Below are 16,765 nucleotides of genomic sequence, written 5' to 3' on the forward strand. Positions count from 1 at the left end.
GAGCAGAACAGAGCTTACTACAGAGATATGGGAGCAGAACAGAGCTTACTACAGAGATATGGGAGCAGAACTGAGCTTACTACAGAGATATGGGAGCAGAACTGTGCTTACTACAGAGATATGGGAGCAGAACTGAGTTTACTACAGAGATATGGGAGCAGAACAGAGCTCACTACAGAGATATGGAGCAGAACTGAGCTTACTACAGAGATATGGGAGCAGAACAGAGCTTACTACAGAGATATGGGAGCAGAACTGTGCTTACTACAGAGATATGGGAGCAGAACTGAGTTTACTACAGAGATATGGGAGCAGAACTGTGCTTACTACAGAGATATGGGAGCAGAACTGAGCTTACTACAGAGATATGGGAGCAGAACTGTGCTTACTACAGAGATATGGGAGCAGAACTGAGTTTACTACAGAGATATGGGAGCAGAACAGAGCTCACTACAGAGATATGGGAGCAGAACTGAGTTTACTACAGAGATATGGGAGCAGAACTGTGCTTACTACAGAGATATGGGAGCAGAACTGAGCTTACTACAGAGATATGGGAGCAGAACTGTGCTTACTACAGAGATATGGGAGCAGAACTGAGCTTACTACAGAGATATGGGAGCAGAACAGAGCTCACTACAGAGATATGGAGCAGAACTGAGCTTACTACAGAGATATGGGTGCAGAACAGAGCTCACTACAGAGATATGGAGCAGAACAGAGCTCACTACAGAGATATGGAGCAGAACAGAGCTTACTACAGAGATATGGGAGCAGAACAGAGCTTACTACAGAGATATGGGAGCAGAACAGAGCTTACTACAGAGATATGGGAGCAGAACAGAGCTTACTACAGAGATATGGGAGTAGAACCAAGTTTACTACAGAGCTATGGGAGCAGAACAGAGCTCACTACAGAGATATGGGAGCAGAACAGAGCTTACTACAGAGCTATGGGAGCAGAACAGAGCTCACTACAGAGATATGGAGCAGAACTGAGCTTACTACAGAGGTATTGGATCAGAAGTGACTTAGCTTTAGAGATGTTGGCCCTTGGTGTCTCTGCTGTACATCGCCAGGAAGGTAAGGCCATGATGGGCGGGGAATAGCCGGTGAAGGGCAGAGAAAGAGGTGAGGGGACGGGTATGAGGCGATGATGGGCGGAGGCGATGATGGGCGGAGATGAGACGGAAGTGTGACTGTGAGCCTAATAGGAGGTGGTGTAGAGATGGCGCAGGTGGCCCAATGGGGGCGAGTAAGAGGTGGGAGTGGGCGGAGTAATTTGTGATGAATGGCGTTGAGGGGCGGTATAGCCGGCTTTGGTAGGCGGAGTAAAAGGCGGCGAGGGGCGTGGATAGTGTGATGGCTGCAGCTGAGGGGGCGGAGACAGTTGATGGGCGGGGCACCTGAGCCGGGCGGTCAGCCGTCCACCTGCTGCTCTGGGTGCGGGCCGCTCTTCGGCTGGTGAGTCACCGCCGGTCGCGCTCTGGTTGGTGACAGCTATGAGCGGCCTGTCCGTTGTCCTCGGTCACACACAGCAGCGGTCCGGGCACGTATCAGCGCTAGTTCCGAGTCGGCGCATGTGACGGTGAGTGCGGGCAGCAGGACGGGGAGACGCGGGGCTGGGTGGAGGCGGCGGAGCCAGTGACATCGGCTGCTTTCCTGATGTCTCGGTGCGCCACCTTTACGGCGACTTCCGCAAGTGTCCGGGTGTCCCACGGCGGTGCCGGTCCTGTGCACTGTCCCTTGTGTGGAGCATCAGACTTCTTTCCAGGTGGCCCGTGAGCATTTCTTGTCCGATGTGGCTGTACAGGGTCCAGCGAGCCGATTTACATGGGACTGCAGCTGTCTGCAGATGCCCATAGAATCCCTGTGGGTGCTGCAGCCGAGTGTCCCCTGCAGAGCGCGCTCAGGGCGTCACCTGTGGGTCACCTGGTGCCGGCTCCGCCCATATAGTACCCTCCACAGCAGGTGTGAGGAAGGGCGGTGCCGGGGCAGCAGCCGGGCCTGGGGCGCACGCAGCGGCGGACTGGAGCTCCTTGGGCCCACCAGAGAAAATCATTCTTGGGGCTCACAATGTAGCTACATAGAAATAAATACAAGACCACCAATTGTGTGGTAAAATACGCTGTCATCTGGCTCTAATATAAGGTAGTACACGTCTTAATTGGCAGGGCTAGGGGTAGAATAAGAGGGGTAGCCCCCTCATAAAATATAATGCAGCCCCCACTATAGAATATAATGTAGCCCACTCATAGGTCATAATGCTGCCCCCCATATAGTATGATGTAGCCCCCGGAATATAATGTAGCCTCTTCATAAAGTATAATGCAGCCCCTCTCCACCCCCATCATTGTCCTCATCACCACCTTAACCAATGCCTCCCTCCACCACCATCATTGCTCATCATTGCCTCCCCCCACCAATATCATTATCCTTCCCCACCACCCCTCTCTCACACACAAAGCACTGCATCACTCTCTCACATACACAGAGATTCACAGCAGCAGCACATCCCGTCAGCCTCTTCCTCACCGGCGTCTTTCTGTCTGAGACAGCACGCTGGACGATGACATCATCCAGCTGGGCTGTCTCAGACAGGAAGCGCCGAGATGTTCTGCGCTGTGTGTGGTGGTGGGGCTTTGCATGCGGGCAGTGTTAGCTGCAGCCTGCGGCTAACCCTGCCCGCTATTAAAGAAAAATGGTATTCACGCCTCTCCACGCCCATAGGGGCGTGGGGAAGCGTGAATATTAATTTTGCTTTAGGAGGATCCTGTTTCCAGCTGCTGCTACGCTGGCACAGGGTGGGCCCCCTTCACTCAGGGGCCACATAGCCACTGGCTGGGAGCCCTTGGAGCAGTGGGGCCCCTAGGCAGCTGCTGGCGAGTATGCCAGCAGGTGTCGGTGTCAGTGCCTGGGCCCACCGGAGAATGCTCCGGTTCTTCGGTGGGCCAGACCGAGCCTAGGTGCACGTCCCAAGTGTGCGGAGCGAGTGACCACAGATCTTACACGAGCCTCTGACTAAGATTTCAGGCTTAGACTGGGGTCAGACTAGCGTTTGGCATCCGATACAGGAGCAGAGTGTCATGCGTCTGTGCTCCGAGCCTCTCGCACAGTGTGGATTGGAACACAGCTGTGGAGGAGGCCGAGAAATTAACTTCTCCATCTCCTCCATTGCCGGGGTCAGCGTATATTGCACCGCACGTGGATGTCACTCGCATCCATAGACCTATATGGGTGCGAGTGAGCCGAGACTCGGCCGAGTGTCAGAGACAATGGTAGCATGCTGAGATTTCACTCACACATAGAATACGGTCGAGAAAAAAACAGATGATGGGAGCTGCCCCATAGGTTACCACTGGTCCGGGTGCTATGCGATGTTTTATCACATAACACTCGTCCGTGTTCCCCGCTAGTGGGACCCGGCCTTACAGTGAACCCGACAGCTGATGCCGATCTGTGGGCAGCATGTATCCCACACTGTCTGTACAATTTCACACAGGAAACATTGGGATGAGGCGGAAGTTGCTTTCTTATTCGACAATTTTTTCTTTTCTGTTTTTTATAGGTTTAACAGCAAAAATAATCATCACAATAATAACATACAATGCAGCTAGGTACCGTGAATACCATATTATTCTTATAGAGCAGGCATGAATATACACTGCTCAAAAAAATAAAGGGAACACTTAAACAACAGAATATAACTCCAAGTGAATCAAACTTCTGTGAAATCAAACTGTCCACTTAGGAAGCAACACTGATTGACAATCAATTTCACATGCTGTTGTGCAAATGGAATAGAAAACAGATGGAAATTATTGGCAATTATCAAGACACCCTCAATAAAGGAGTGGTTCTGCAGGTGGGGACCACAGACCACATCTCAGTGCCAATGCTTTCTGGCTTTTGTTTTGGTCACTTTTGAATGTTGGTTGTGCTTTCACATTCGTGGAAAGTGTGATCCTCAATGAGGATGGTCTGAGTGCCCGACGTCCACAGATGGGGGTTGTGCTCACAACCCAACTCTGTGCAAAACGCTTGGTATTTGCCACAGAACACCAGGATTGGCAAATTCGCCACTGGCGCCCTGTGCTCTTCACACATGAAAGCAGGTTCACACTGAGCACATGTGCCAGACATGACAAAGTCTGGAGACGCCGTGAAGCGCCATCTGCTACCTCCAACTTCCTTCAGCATGACTGGTTTGGCAGTGGGTCAGTAATGGGGTGGGGTGGCATTTTTTTGGAGGGCCACACGGTGTTGGGCTGTGAGCACAACCCCCATCTGTGGACGTCGTGCCCTCATACCATCCTCATGGAGTCTGTTTCTAACCGTTTGTGCAGGCATATGCACATTTGTGGCCTGCTGGAGGTCATTTTGCGGGGCTCTGGCAGTGCTCCTCCTGTTCCTCCCTGCACAAAGGCTGAGGTAGCAGTCCTGCTGCTGGGTTGTTGCCCTCCTTTGGCCCCCTCCACATCTCCTGGTGTAATGGCCTGTCTCCTGGTAGCACCTCCAGCCTCTAGACACTACTCTGACTGACACAGCAAATCTTCTTGCCACAGCTCACATTGATGTGCCATCCTGGATGAGCTGCACTCACCCACTTGTGTGGGTTGTAGAGTCCGTCTCATGCTACCATGAGTGTGAAAGCGCAACCAACATTCAAAAGTGACCAAAACATCTGCCAGAAAGCATTGGTACTGAGATGTGGTCTGTGGTCCCCACCTGCAGAACCACTCCTTTATTGAGGGTGTCTTGATAATTGCCCCATTGATTGTCAATCAGTGTTGCTTCCTAAAGGGGGTTTTACACTAAGCGATATCGCTAGCAATATCGCTAAAACTTCACTGGTTTTGTGACGTTATAGCGATATTGCTAGCGATATCGCTATGTGTGATACTTACCAGCGACCGGCTCCCCCGCTGTCCATCGCTGATCGCGCGAGAATGTCCGGCTCCATTTCTCGTCGTCAGCTTCCTGCTGAGACTTCCTGCTGTGTGAGACGAGCGACGCGTGGAGGCGGGCGGGAGGACGCAGGATCGCTGTGTGTGAATGGTAAGTATCGTGCGCTGCGTCGCTGCTGCATCGCTGTGAGATCTTTCTGTGTGAAAGCTCACTAGCGATCATTTAGCGATGCACCAGCGATCCTGACCGGGTCGGATCGCTGGTCGGATCGCTGGTGCATCCCTAAATGTAAAAGGGCCTTAAGTGGACAGTTTGATTTCACAGAAGATTGATTTACTTGGAGTTCTATTCTGTTGTTTAAGTGTTCCCTTTATTTTTTGAGCAGTGTATATTCTTTGAACTCCCATATCTGCGTTTTGAAGAATAAATGGTTATAAGTAAAGCTCCTACTGGGAAAATATAAAGAGTGAATGCTCCATGACAAAAATTAAGTCCATCTAAATATTATCGCTAAAAGGAGGCATCTTATTTTGAATATGCCTAAATTGTACTATTTCAAGTGAATCGGATCGGGGATCTCCGGCATCCATATTAGTTTAACAGTTTCACAATGCTATAATAATCTGCTGGTATCTCAGGAGTTATCAATAACTCTTAAAGTGCTGCCCAATATAAGGCCCCTGATTAATAATATAACACCAATATATGGTGTAATAACAATGATGGTGACTTTAGCATCAAGCCATTGGACTCTTTTAGTGCCTATAATAAATTGAAATCCAGCCCATGATTATAGGGTCAATGGCTGGAATATCATGATTTCTAATAAAGGATAACTTTTATCCACAATTCCCTTTCCTTTTACTATATGGGTAGTGTGCGCTTGTGATTTTATCTTATGACTTTGGATTTTCTTGTGACTCTCACATTAAGCAGCTTTCCTGCTTCCAGCACCTCCACTGTATAGACCAGGATGCTCACTTAACTTCCTAGCCCCTTAATGTCCAATGACGGACACAGTCCGTCATTGGACATCTCCCCTGCTTTGATGAGGGCTCCGGCGCGGAGCCCGCATCAAAGCCGGGACATGTCAGCTGTTTTGAACAGCTGACATGTGCCCGCAATAGGCGCTAGCGGAATCGCCGTCCGCCCGCGCCTATTAACTAGTTAAATCCCACTGTCAAAGCTGACAGCGGGTAGTAGTAATGTTTTAGAAGTTGGCAGGCTTTATTATTTGAATAAAAATACATAGACTAGTGTAAGGCAATTGACAGTATGTTTTATTCTATGCACAGTTGGTATACATACGTTGTTTGACATTGATGCTCTGTGATATGTATGTGTGTTACATGATATTTTCATTGCTTTCAGTTTGCATATTGAATATCCTGCCTTTGGTTCAATAAACGAATTTAAAAAAAAAAAGCTGACAGCGGACATTTAAATAGCACTTCAGGCCGCAGGGCCGGAAGTGAGCTCATCGCCGACCCCCGTCACGTGATCGGGGGTAGGCGTCGTGTTGCCTGGACAACCAGAGGTCTCATAGAGACCTCTATGGTTGTTCCAGGCTGATGGCTTTCATTGCCGCCCGGTGGACGGCGCTGAAAGCACAGGAGTAAATCTGCTACATATGGGCGATCTGCTCATCGCCCATATGTAGCAGAGCCGATCGAGTTGTGCATGCTTCAAGCCTCCTATGGAGGCTATTGAAGCATGCCAAAAGTAAAAAAAAAAAAAAAAAAAAAAAAATAAGTTCTAATCTCCCCCCTTTCTCCCCAATCAAAATAAAACAGTAAAAAAAAAATCCCACATACACATATTAGGTATCGCCGCGTTCAGAATCGCCCGATCTATCAATAAAAAAAAAAAAGCATTAACCCGATCGCTAAACGGCGTAGCGAGAAAAAAAGTCAAAACCCCAGAATTATGTTTTTTTGATCTCGGCACACAAAAAATAAGCCCTCAACCGACCCCAGATCACGAAAAATGGAGACGCTACGGGTCTCGGAAAATGTTTTTTGTTTTTTTTTTTTAGCAAATTTTGGATTATTTTTTCACCACTTGGATAAAAAAGAACCTAGACATGTTTGGTATCTATGAACTCATAATGACCTGGAGAATCATAATGGTGGGTCAGTTTTAGCATTTAGTGAACCTAGCAAAAAAGCCAAGCAAAAAACAAGTGTGGGATTGCACTTTTTTTGCAATTTCACCGCACTTGGAATTTTTTTCCTGTTTTGTAGTACACGACATGGTAAAATCAATGGTGTTGTTCAAAAGTACAACTCGTCCCGCAAAAAATAAGCCCTCACATGGCCATATTGACGGAAAAATAAAATAGTTATGGCTCTGGGAAGAAAGGGAGCGAAAAACAAAAACGCAGAAACGAAAATAACCCCGGTCCTTAACCCCTTCCTGACATCAGACGTACTATCCTGTCCATGGGACCCGGGCCCCTATGCCCATGGACGGGATAGTACGTCTACCGCGATCAGCGGCGCCCACGTGGTGAGCGCCGCTAATCGCGGCCGGGTGTCAGCTGATTATCACAGCTGACATCCGGCACAATGTGTCAGGGGCGGTCACGGACCGCCCCCGACACGTTAACCCCTTGCACACCGTGATCAAACATGATCGCGGTGTACCGGGGGTTAAAGGGAAGCATCGGCAGGGAGGGGGCTCCATCCGTGCTTCCCTGAGCCCCCCCACGGCAGCGCAATGTGCAGCGCTGCTGCCGGGGGCTCCTTTCCTGCAGGCCCCCGAATCCAAGATGGCGACGGGGGCCTTCGGGGGCCTGCAGGAAGCCGGCTTCCTCAGTGCCTGCAAAGCGCAGGCATGAGGAAGCCTTGTGCACTGCCTGTGACAGATCGCTGATCTGTCACAGTGATCTGTGATGTGACAGATCATTGATCTGTCACAGAACAGTGATGTCCCACCTGGGACTATTTAATAAAGTAAAAAAAAAATAAAAATAAAGTGTTAAAATAATTTTAAAAAAATCGCCAAATAAATTACAAAAAAAAAAATATTCCCCCAAATAAATCCATTTTTTGAAAATAAAAAACAAAAAAAACAATAAAAGTACACATATTAGGTATCCCCGCGTCCGTAACGACCCTCCCTATAAAACTGTCCCATTAGTTAACCCCTTTAGCGAGCCCCTTAAAAAATAAAAATAAAAAACGAAGCAAAAAATGATTTATCATACCGCCAAACAAAAAGTGTAATAGCGCGCGATCAAAAAGACGCATATAAATATCCATGGTACCGCTGAAAACGTCATCTTGTCCCGCAAAAAAAGAGCCGCCACACAGCATCATCAGTGAAAAAATAAAAAAGTTATAGCTCGCAGAATAAAGCGATGCAAAAATAATTATTTTTTATATAAAATAGTTTTCATTGCATAAAACCGACAAAACATGAAAAAACTACCTAAATGAGGTATCGCTGTAACCGTACTGACCTGAAGAATACAACCGCTTTATCAATTTTACCGCACGTGGAACGGTGTAAACGCACTCCCCCAAAAGAAATTCATGAAACGCTGTTTTTTGTTCATTCTGCGTCCCAAAAATCGGAATAAAAAGCGATCAAAAAATGTCACGTGCCCGAAAATGGTACCAATAAAAACGTCAACTCGTCCCGCAAAAAAATAAGACCTCACATGACTCGGTGGGTCAAAATACGGAAAAATTATAGCTCTCAATATGTGGTGATGCAAAAACTATTTTTACAATAAAAAGCGTCTTTTAGCATGTGACAGCTGCCAAACATAAAACCTGCCATAAATCGTAAATCAAACCCCCCGTTATCACCCCCTTAGTTAGGGAAAAATAATAAAATAAAAAAATGTATTTATTTCCATTTTTCCGTTAGGGTTAGGGCTAGGGTTAGGGCTAGGGCTGAGATTAGGGTTAGGGGTGTGTTGGGGTTCAGGTTGGAGTTAGAATTGGGGGGTTTCCACTGTTTGGGCACATCAGGGGCTCTCCAAATGCAACATGGCATCTGATTTCAATTCCAGCCAATTCTGAGTTGAAAAAGTCAAATGGTGCTCCTTCCCTTCCAAGCTCTGACATGTGCCCAAACAGTGTTTTACCCCCACATGTAGGGGACAAATTGCAAAACAATTTTTGGGGTCCAATTTCTCCTGTTACCCTTAGGAAAATAAAAAATTGGGGGCAAAAATATCAATTTTGTGGAAAAAAATTATTTTTTTATTTTCACGTCCGAGCGTTATAAAATTCTGTGAAGCACTTGGGGGTTCAAAGTGCTCACCACACATCTAGATAAGTTCCGTGGGGGGGGTCTAGCTTCCAAAATGGGGTCATTTGTGGGGTTTTTTTTCCACTGTACATTAGGGGCTCTCCAAATGCAACATGACACCCGCAGAACATTCCCTCAAAGTCTGCATTCCAAAACGTCACTACTTCCCTTCCGAGCCCCGACGTGTGCCCATACAGTAATTTTCTCCCACATATGGGGTATCAGCATACTCGGGACAAATTGGACAACAACTTTTGGGGTCCAATTTCTCCTGGTACCCTTGGGAAAATAAAAAAAACGGTGACTAAAAGATCATGTTTGTGGAAAAAATACGAATTTTTTATTTTCATGCCCGGGCGTTATAAACTTCTGTGAAGCACTGGGGGGTTCAAAGTGCTCACCACTCATCTAGATAAGTTCCTTGGGGGTCTAGTTTACAAAATGGTGTCATTTGTGGGGGGTTTCCACTGTTTAGGTACATCAGGGGTTTTCGAATCGCGACATGGTGTCCGATCTCAATTCCAGCCAAAAACGTCAAATGGCGCTGCTTCCCTTCCGAGCTCTGCCATGCGCCCAAATAGTGGTTTACCCCCACATGTGGGGTATCAGCGTACTCAGGACAAATTGCACAATAACTTTTAGGGTCCTGTTACCCTTGGAAAAATAAGAATTGAGGGTGAAAAGATCATTTTTGTGGAAAAAATGATTTTTTAATTGTACGGCTTTATGTTATAAACTTCTGTGAAGCCCTTGGGGGTTCAAAGTTCTCACCACACATCTAGATAAGTTCCTTAGGGGATCTAGTTTCCAAAATGGTGTCATTTGTGGGGGGTTTCCACTGTTTTGGTACATCAGGGACTCTCCAAACGTGACATGGAGTCCGATCTGAATTCCAGACAATTTTGCATTGAAAAAATCAAACGGCGCTCCTTCCATTCTGAGCTCTGCCATGCGCCGAAACAGTCGTTCCCCCCCACATATCAGGTATCAGCGTACTCAGGACAAATTGCACAATAACTTTTGCAGTCCAATTTCTCCTGTTACCCTTGGTAAAATAAAAAAAATTGAACCTGAAGTACTTTTTTTGTGAAAAAAAGTTAGATGTTCATTTTTTTTTTTAAATATTCAAAAAAATTCCTGTGACGCACCTAAAGGGTTAATAAACTTCTTGAATGTGGTTTTGAGCACCTTAAGGGGTGCAGTTTTTACAATGGTGTCACTTTTGGGTATTTTCTATCATATAGACCCCTCATAGTGGCTTCAAATGTGATGTGGTCCGTAAAAATAAAATGGTGTTGTAAAAATGAGAAATCGCTGGTCAAATTTTAACCCTTATAACTTCCTAACAAAAAAAGATTTTGGTTCCAAAATTGTGCTGATGTAAAGTAAACATGTGGGAAATGTTAGTTATCAAGTTTTTTGGGTGCCGTATCTCTGTGATTTAAGGGCATAAAAATTCAAAGTTGGAAAATTGCGAAATTTTCAAAATTTTCGCCAAATTTCCGTTTTTCTCACAAATAAACGCAAGTTATTTGAATGAAATTTTACCACTAACATGAAGTACAATATGTCACGAGAAAACAATGTCAGAATCACCGGGATCCATGGAAGCGTTCCAGAGTTATGACCTCATAAAGGTACAGTGGTCAGAATTGTAAAAATTGGCCCGGTCATGAACGTGCAAACCACCCTTGGGGGTGAAGGGGTTAAGGGGCTAGGGTATGTTCATACAAAGATTTTCTCAGATAGATTAGAAGTGGTTTCCGCTTCAACAACTGCCTGAGAGAGTGATCAGAAAACGCTCAAAAGAATGAACTTTGCATTTCCATGTATAAATGACTGGCTGCTCTGATGTTCAGACTTCTGAGTGTTTTTAACCACTTCATGTCTCCACACAGGGGCAGACACTGTATATATCTATCCCCACACATACATGTATATATCTTACGTAGTCTCCTTTATTTTGTATATTGCCGTCACTTATTATACAGTGTCATCTCTTGCTATGTACAGTACAGTCCTTTACATATTGGATTATTTAGAACCCTGTTTTTTATTACTTACCGTCCTGTCTTGTTAGCTGTATAATGCAATGACGGCTGATGGAGCATGGGAAAGCTTTATTTCTAATGGAAGAGCTGATGGACCGGTCGTCTGGTCTGCGGTTCCTCCATCAGCAGTCATTTTATGTCTAAAAAGAGAGCGGACTATGTAATAAGAGGTCGCTGTGAATAACAAAAATAACAAGAATACACTATGTAAGAGACAGTACTGTACATAACAGCAGAGGAAGCTATATAATAAGCGACAGCACCATATATAACTAGAAAGGATGGTACGTAATAAGGGACGGGGTGTTATCTATATATGTAAAACTAGATGGTGGCCCGATTCTAACGCATCGGGTATTCTAGAATATGTATGTAGTTTATTTATGAAGATTTAAGAATAATGCAATGAATACACAGGATTTTCCGGGTAAAATATATACATTATCATTAAACAATACCGACGTTCAAAAGATGGTCCAGGACGATCCACCACTATCGGCGATCTCACAGCGGGGGCCTGGTCGCTGCTGCGTGTCACACTGAGCGAGATCGTTAGAGCAGGTCGAGATATTTCCGCAGTCGGGAGATGACCGGCTAGCGCCGGTTATCTCCCAGCTGCGTCGCCGCTGACCTCTGTGTGGCAGGAGATGATCAGTGGCTAGCGCCGCAAATCTCCCGACGGTAGTGGTGGCGTGCATCGTTCGAATTCCGCGCCAGTTCGCGGACGGACTGCGCCTGTCGCTGATTGTTCGCGGCCGGTCGCGACCAATCAGCAACGCGGGATTTCCGTTACAAACAGACAGAATTAGATGGTTATATAGTAGATTGAATGTATGTGTGTATCACCAACCAATCACGAAGCATCTTTCATTTCACTGGAGCTGTTTATAAGAAGCTGAGCTGTGATTGGTTGCTATGAGCAACAGTTTTCTCACTCCACGACAACACCTCAGCAGACAGTGACCGGGTGGGAGAAATGTAGCATCCCCGGTAACATAAGCTCCCAGCCATTGTCTGCCCCCCAGAAAGGAGCAGAGAGCATATGACAGAAATGAATCACCCCCTCCCGTGCCCATATCCCCATCACACATCCTCCATCCCATAGGCACATCTTCCCTCTTAAAGGGATCTCCGGTATGGAAGTCAGGGCAAATCCACTCTGCGCTCTGATTCTGACCCCAAGCCTCTCTTAAAGGGATTCCCGGTTTGGAAGTTAGGGCAAATCCACTCAGCATTCTGGTTCTGACCCCAGGCTCTCTTAAAGGGATCTCCTGTATGGAAGTTAGGGAAAATCCCTCAGCGCTCTGATTCTGACTCCAGGATTCTATTAAAGGGATCATTGGTAAGCAAGTCAGGGAAAATCCACTGTGCTCTGGTTCTGATCCCAGGCAAAGGGATCCGCGGTAAGGAAGTTAGGGCAATTCCACTCAGCATTCTGGTTCTGACCCTAGACTCTCTTAAAGGGATCCCCGGTATGGAAGTTAGGGCAATTCCACTCAGCGCTGTGGTTCTGACCCCAGGTCCCTCTTAAAGGGATCCCCGGTATGGAAGTGAGGACAAATGCACTTTGCGCTTTGATTTTGACCCCAGGCCCCTCTTAGGCTCTGTGCACACTGCGGATTGGTCTGTGGATTTTTCCGCGCGGATTTTGCAAAATCCGCAGGTGAAAAGACCTGCGGATTAGCCTTGCGGTTTCACACCTCTACAATGGAGCAGGTGTGAAACCGCTGCGGATTCCGCACAAACAATTGACATGCTGCGGATTTGAACCCGCAGCAAATCCGCAGCGTGTGCACATACCCTTAGAGGGATCTCCTGTATGGAAGTGAGGGCAAATCAAAACTGCGCTTTGGTACTGACCCCAGGACTCTCTTAAAGGGATCTCCGGTATGGAAGTTATGGTAAATCCCTCAGCGCTCTGATTCTGACTCCAGGCTTCTATTAAAGGGATCATTGGTATGGAAGTCAGGGCAAATCCACTCAGTGCTCTGGTTCTGACGCCAGGCCTCTCTTAAAGGGAACCACAGTATGGAAGTTAGGACCATTTCACTCAGCGCTCTGGTTCTGACCCCAGGCTGACGGTATGATGTGGGACATTAGGGGTAGTAGTTCGGTGGCTCGGGCTGATGGGATGATGTGGGATATTAGGGGTAGTAGTCAGGTGGCTTTTGATGGGATGATGTGGGATATTAGGGGTAGTAGTCCGGTGGCTCTGGCTGACGGGATGATGTGGGATATTAGTGGTAATAGTCCGGTAGCTCTGGCTGACAGGATGATGTGGGATATTATAGTGAATGTACTATGTGGAGTGGGCGGGGCTTTACACTCAGAGAGAGATATATATATATATATATATATATAATATCCATCCATTATAATTTGTTATAACTAACCTTAGTTACTATGCCTGGGCAACGTCGGGCTCTTCAGCTAGTACATAATAAAAGAGGAAACTATGTAACTAAGGATGGTGTTATACAGAATTAATTAGTACACTATATACTAAGGTACTGTTATACATAAGTGCATACACTATATACTAAGGGACTGTGTTAGACATAATAAGCAGTAAAAATGTCTTCCTCCATCTCCCCCTGTTCCTAAGTCCATTATAAGTCCCCTTTCCTCCCATCGCAATCCCACAGACCCCTCATTGTCCTCCTCCCCCCACATGCTATTATTGTCCTCTCCCCACCTCCATCATTGCTCTTTCCACCACCCCGATCATTGCCTATTCCACCACCTCCATCATTGCATTCTTCCCCACCACTCCTATCATTGTCTTTTCCACTACCACCTTCATTGCCTTCTCCCCCCACCCCCATCATTGCCCTTTCCACCACCACCATTATTTCCTCCTCCCCCCATTATCACCATCCTTGCTTATTCCACCACCACCATCCTTGCCCATTCCACCACCTCCATCATTTCCTCCCCCTCCACCCCCATTATTGCCCTTCCCACCACCTCCATCATTGCCTTCTCCCCCACCACCATCATTGCCCATTCCACCTCCCATTCCACCAAGTCCATCATTTCCTCCTCCCCCACCATTTCCATCCTTGCCCATTCCACCACTTTTATCATTTCCTCATCCCCACCATCCCTATCATTGCCCTCTCCATCACGCCATCATTGCCTTCTCCCCATTACCCCCATCATTGCCCTCTCCTCCATCTACACACACAGACACACACAGCACCATTCACCTCTCTGCACATTCCCCTGCAGCGCAACGCATGTACGCACATACACCACACCACCACCACTCATCTGTACACACACATACATCAAAACACACACCTCTCACCTCTCCGCACGCTCTCTCGCAGCTGAAGCATCACTGTCTCGGCAGCTTCCGCTCTCTGGCACAGCAACGCTGAATGATGATGTCATCCAGCCGCGCTGTGTCAGACAGGAAGCGCGGGCAGGAAGCAGGACAGATCCCTGCAGCTCTGCTACGCTGCCATTTTCTCTTGTAGGCAGTGGAGCTGCAGGGATCACTCCCTGCCCACATGAGGGCAATCAAGGCAGGGCCCCCACTGGAGCCTCGGGGCCAGATAAACAGGCCAGATTGCCCTCATTATTAGCCGCCCTGCAGGGGACCCCTCCCCCTTTCGGGCCCCTATGCAGCCGCACAGGCTGCATATGCGATATGTCCACCCATGTTGCCACAGTAGTTAAAATAAGTGAGCTGGCCAACCGTCAGGCGCTATCCGCTATGAAGATGTTCTTTACTCCATGTTAGACGCCAATGGGAAGGCTGAAAATGTGCCTGGGCAAATTTATTAGCATTTTGTTTGACTGGAGTAAAAAAAAAAACAGTGGGAAAATGTCAGTGAAATCGCCAAACAAATAAAGTGGCATACTGTACCGCTATAGCATACCAACATGAAATATGAAGATTGAATTGCGTTATTGCACTAGAAATATGAAAAATTGAGAATGCTTAGCACATAAATTGGCCAATTTATGTGTATCCGGCAGCCAAGATAAGGCGATTCTTGTTGCCAGGACCTAATTGCCTTGTCGTGGCTTCCAGGCACACATGAATGGGCCAATTTATGCACTAAGCATTCTCAATTTTTTCATATTTCTAGTGCAGTAATGCAGTTTAACTCTCATATTTCTTGTTGGTTTGCTATAGTGCTACAGAGTGTTGCTTTGGTTGTATGTGAGATAGCGACTCTTAGTAAGCACCTGTTCACACCTAATTTCTGTTTAGATGTGGCGGTCAGTCTTTTGATATTACCAAAATTGCTAAATATGGTAAAATCCCCTCCACCACCAGGGGCAAAAAAAAAAAAGCTCAAGAAGCTAAAAAGACACTTCATGAAAAAAAAAAAAAAAAAAAACACTGGGCCCTTCCTGAAGTGATTTTAACTTGAAAATCTCATCGTTTTCATGCGCCTGAAGATCCATTCTGTGCACATACCCCCTAGGGAACCAGACGCTGTGGCCGATCGCGCTCTCCTTCACACGAGCAATGATAACAAGACCAGTTTTCATCCAGAATAAAACGGATGATTTCACCTGTATTGTCGTCGGTTTTTATACATCAGCAGGGAGTAAAATTACCAACCGATTAGTTTCCTGTGGTAACGATCACCATGTTTCTGAATAATCAGAGGATATACGAGTGATCCATATGGAACCTGATTTATTTTTTTGCACAACAATAGACCTGATTAGGCGAGTCCCATCCGAAATACAGAAGAGAATGAATAGTGCATGCTTGTTTCACATGGACATTCGGGCTTGTGGAAAATCTGCTGTCTGAACAGCCCTACTGAATAACATGGAGCCACATGTCTTTTTCATAGACCGTACTTGGGCCAATAATCCGGCTGAGTGAATGTGCCCTTATGCATGGCATCCCTTGTCAGGTGGCATTGTGATGAGAGAATCACGGTTATTATTGTATACTGCAGCCATCATCTCTTGTGAATGGGTTATCTCAATGTCTTAAATTGGTACAATTTCAAAATGCTTGTGAAAACAAGAAACATAGCATTATCCCTTCTACTAAAAATCCTCTCCACATTTGAGAAGGAAAGGATTATTAATTTTATAGTTCACTGCTTGTTGCCGCTTTTTATCAGAGGGGGTACTCTCCTAGGCAAGGGGAACAGCGCTTACAAGCTTTTTGGCATAGATCTCCCGAGCGCGTCTCTGAATCTGGCCAGCCAACAGTTCCTCTGCTTGCAGTGTTGGGGTGCCGACAGTTTAGGCACACTGTGAATCATCAGGAGTGCACTCCTCCTGGCCGGGGGGTGATGTGCTCCTGAAGCCAGAACTTGAGGAAAGTCCTGTACTGTCATGGCTGATCCCTGTAGCCACAGTCATTCTGACATGGTGGTTCTCCCTGTGAAACATGTTGGTGGGGAGTGGAGAGATTGTCATGCAGTGTTAATGAATCTGTCACAAAGATCTTTAAAAAGTAAAATTCACATTTCAAATTTAGAAGTGGAAATCTAATGCGGATTGGTTTTGATTCCTTTGTGTCCATCTCCAGACAAGGACCAGTTTTTGTTGGACAGAAT

The 16,765-nt window shown here is 46.5% G+C and overlaps 1 protein-coding gene across 2 annotated transcripts in view; it reads left to right on the plus strand.

The window, feature by feature from the left end:
- The first annotated feature begins 1,328 nt into the window (after window positions 1-1,328).
- The window catches only part of MFSD6 (major facilitator superfamily domain containing 6), a 171,049-nt gene continuing 155,612 nt past the window's right edge, over window positions 1,329-16,765 (plus strand). Inside the window, exon 1 of one of the 2 annotated variants that reach the window (XM_073558190.1) lies at window positions 1,329-1,588. The gene's annotated coding sequence lies outside the window, so the exon portion shown is untranslated. The remainder of the gene's footprint in view (window positions 1,589-16,765) is intronic. The other variant, XM_073558189.1, reaches the window with a different exon arrangement.

This window comes from Dendrobates tinctorius, unplaced genomic scaffold, assembly GCF_039654945.1.
Source record: "Dendrobates tinctorius isolate UK_male_01 unplaced genomic scaffold, ASM3965494v1 ptg000254l, whole genome shotgun sequence".
In the NCBI taxonomy this organism is placed as follows: Eukaryota; Metazoa; Chordata; class Amphibia; order Anura; family Dendrobatidae; genus Dendrobates; species Dendrobates tinctorius.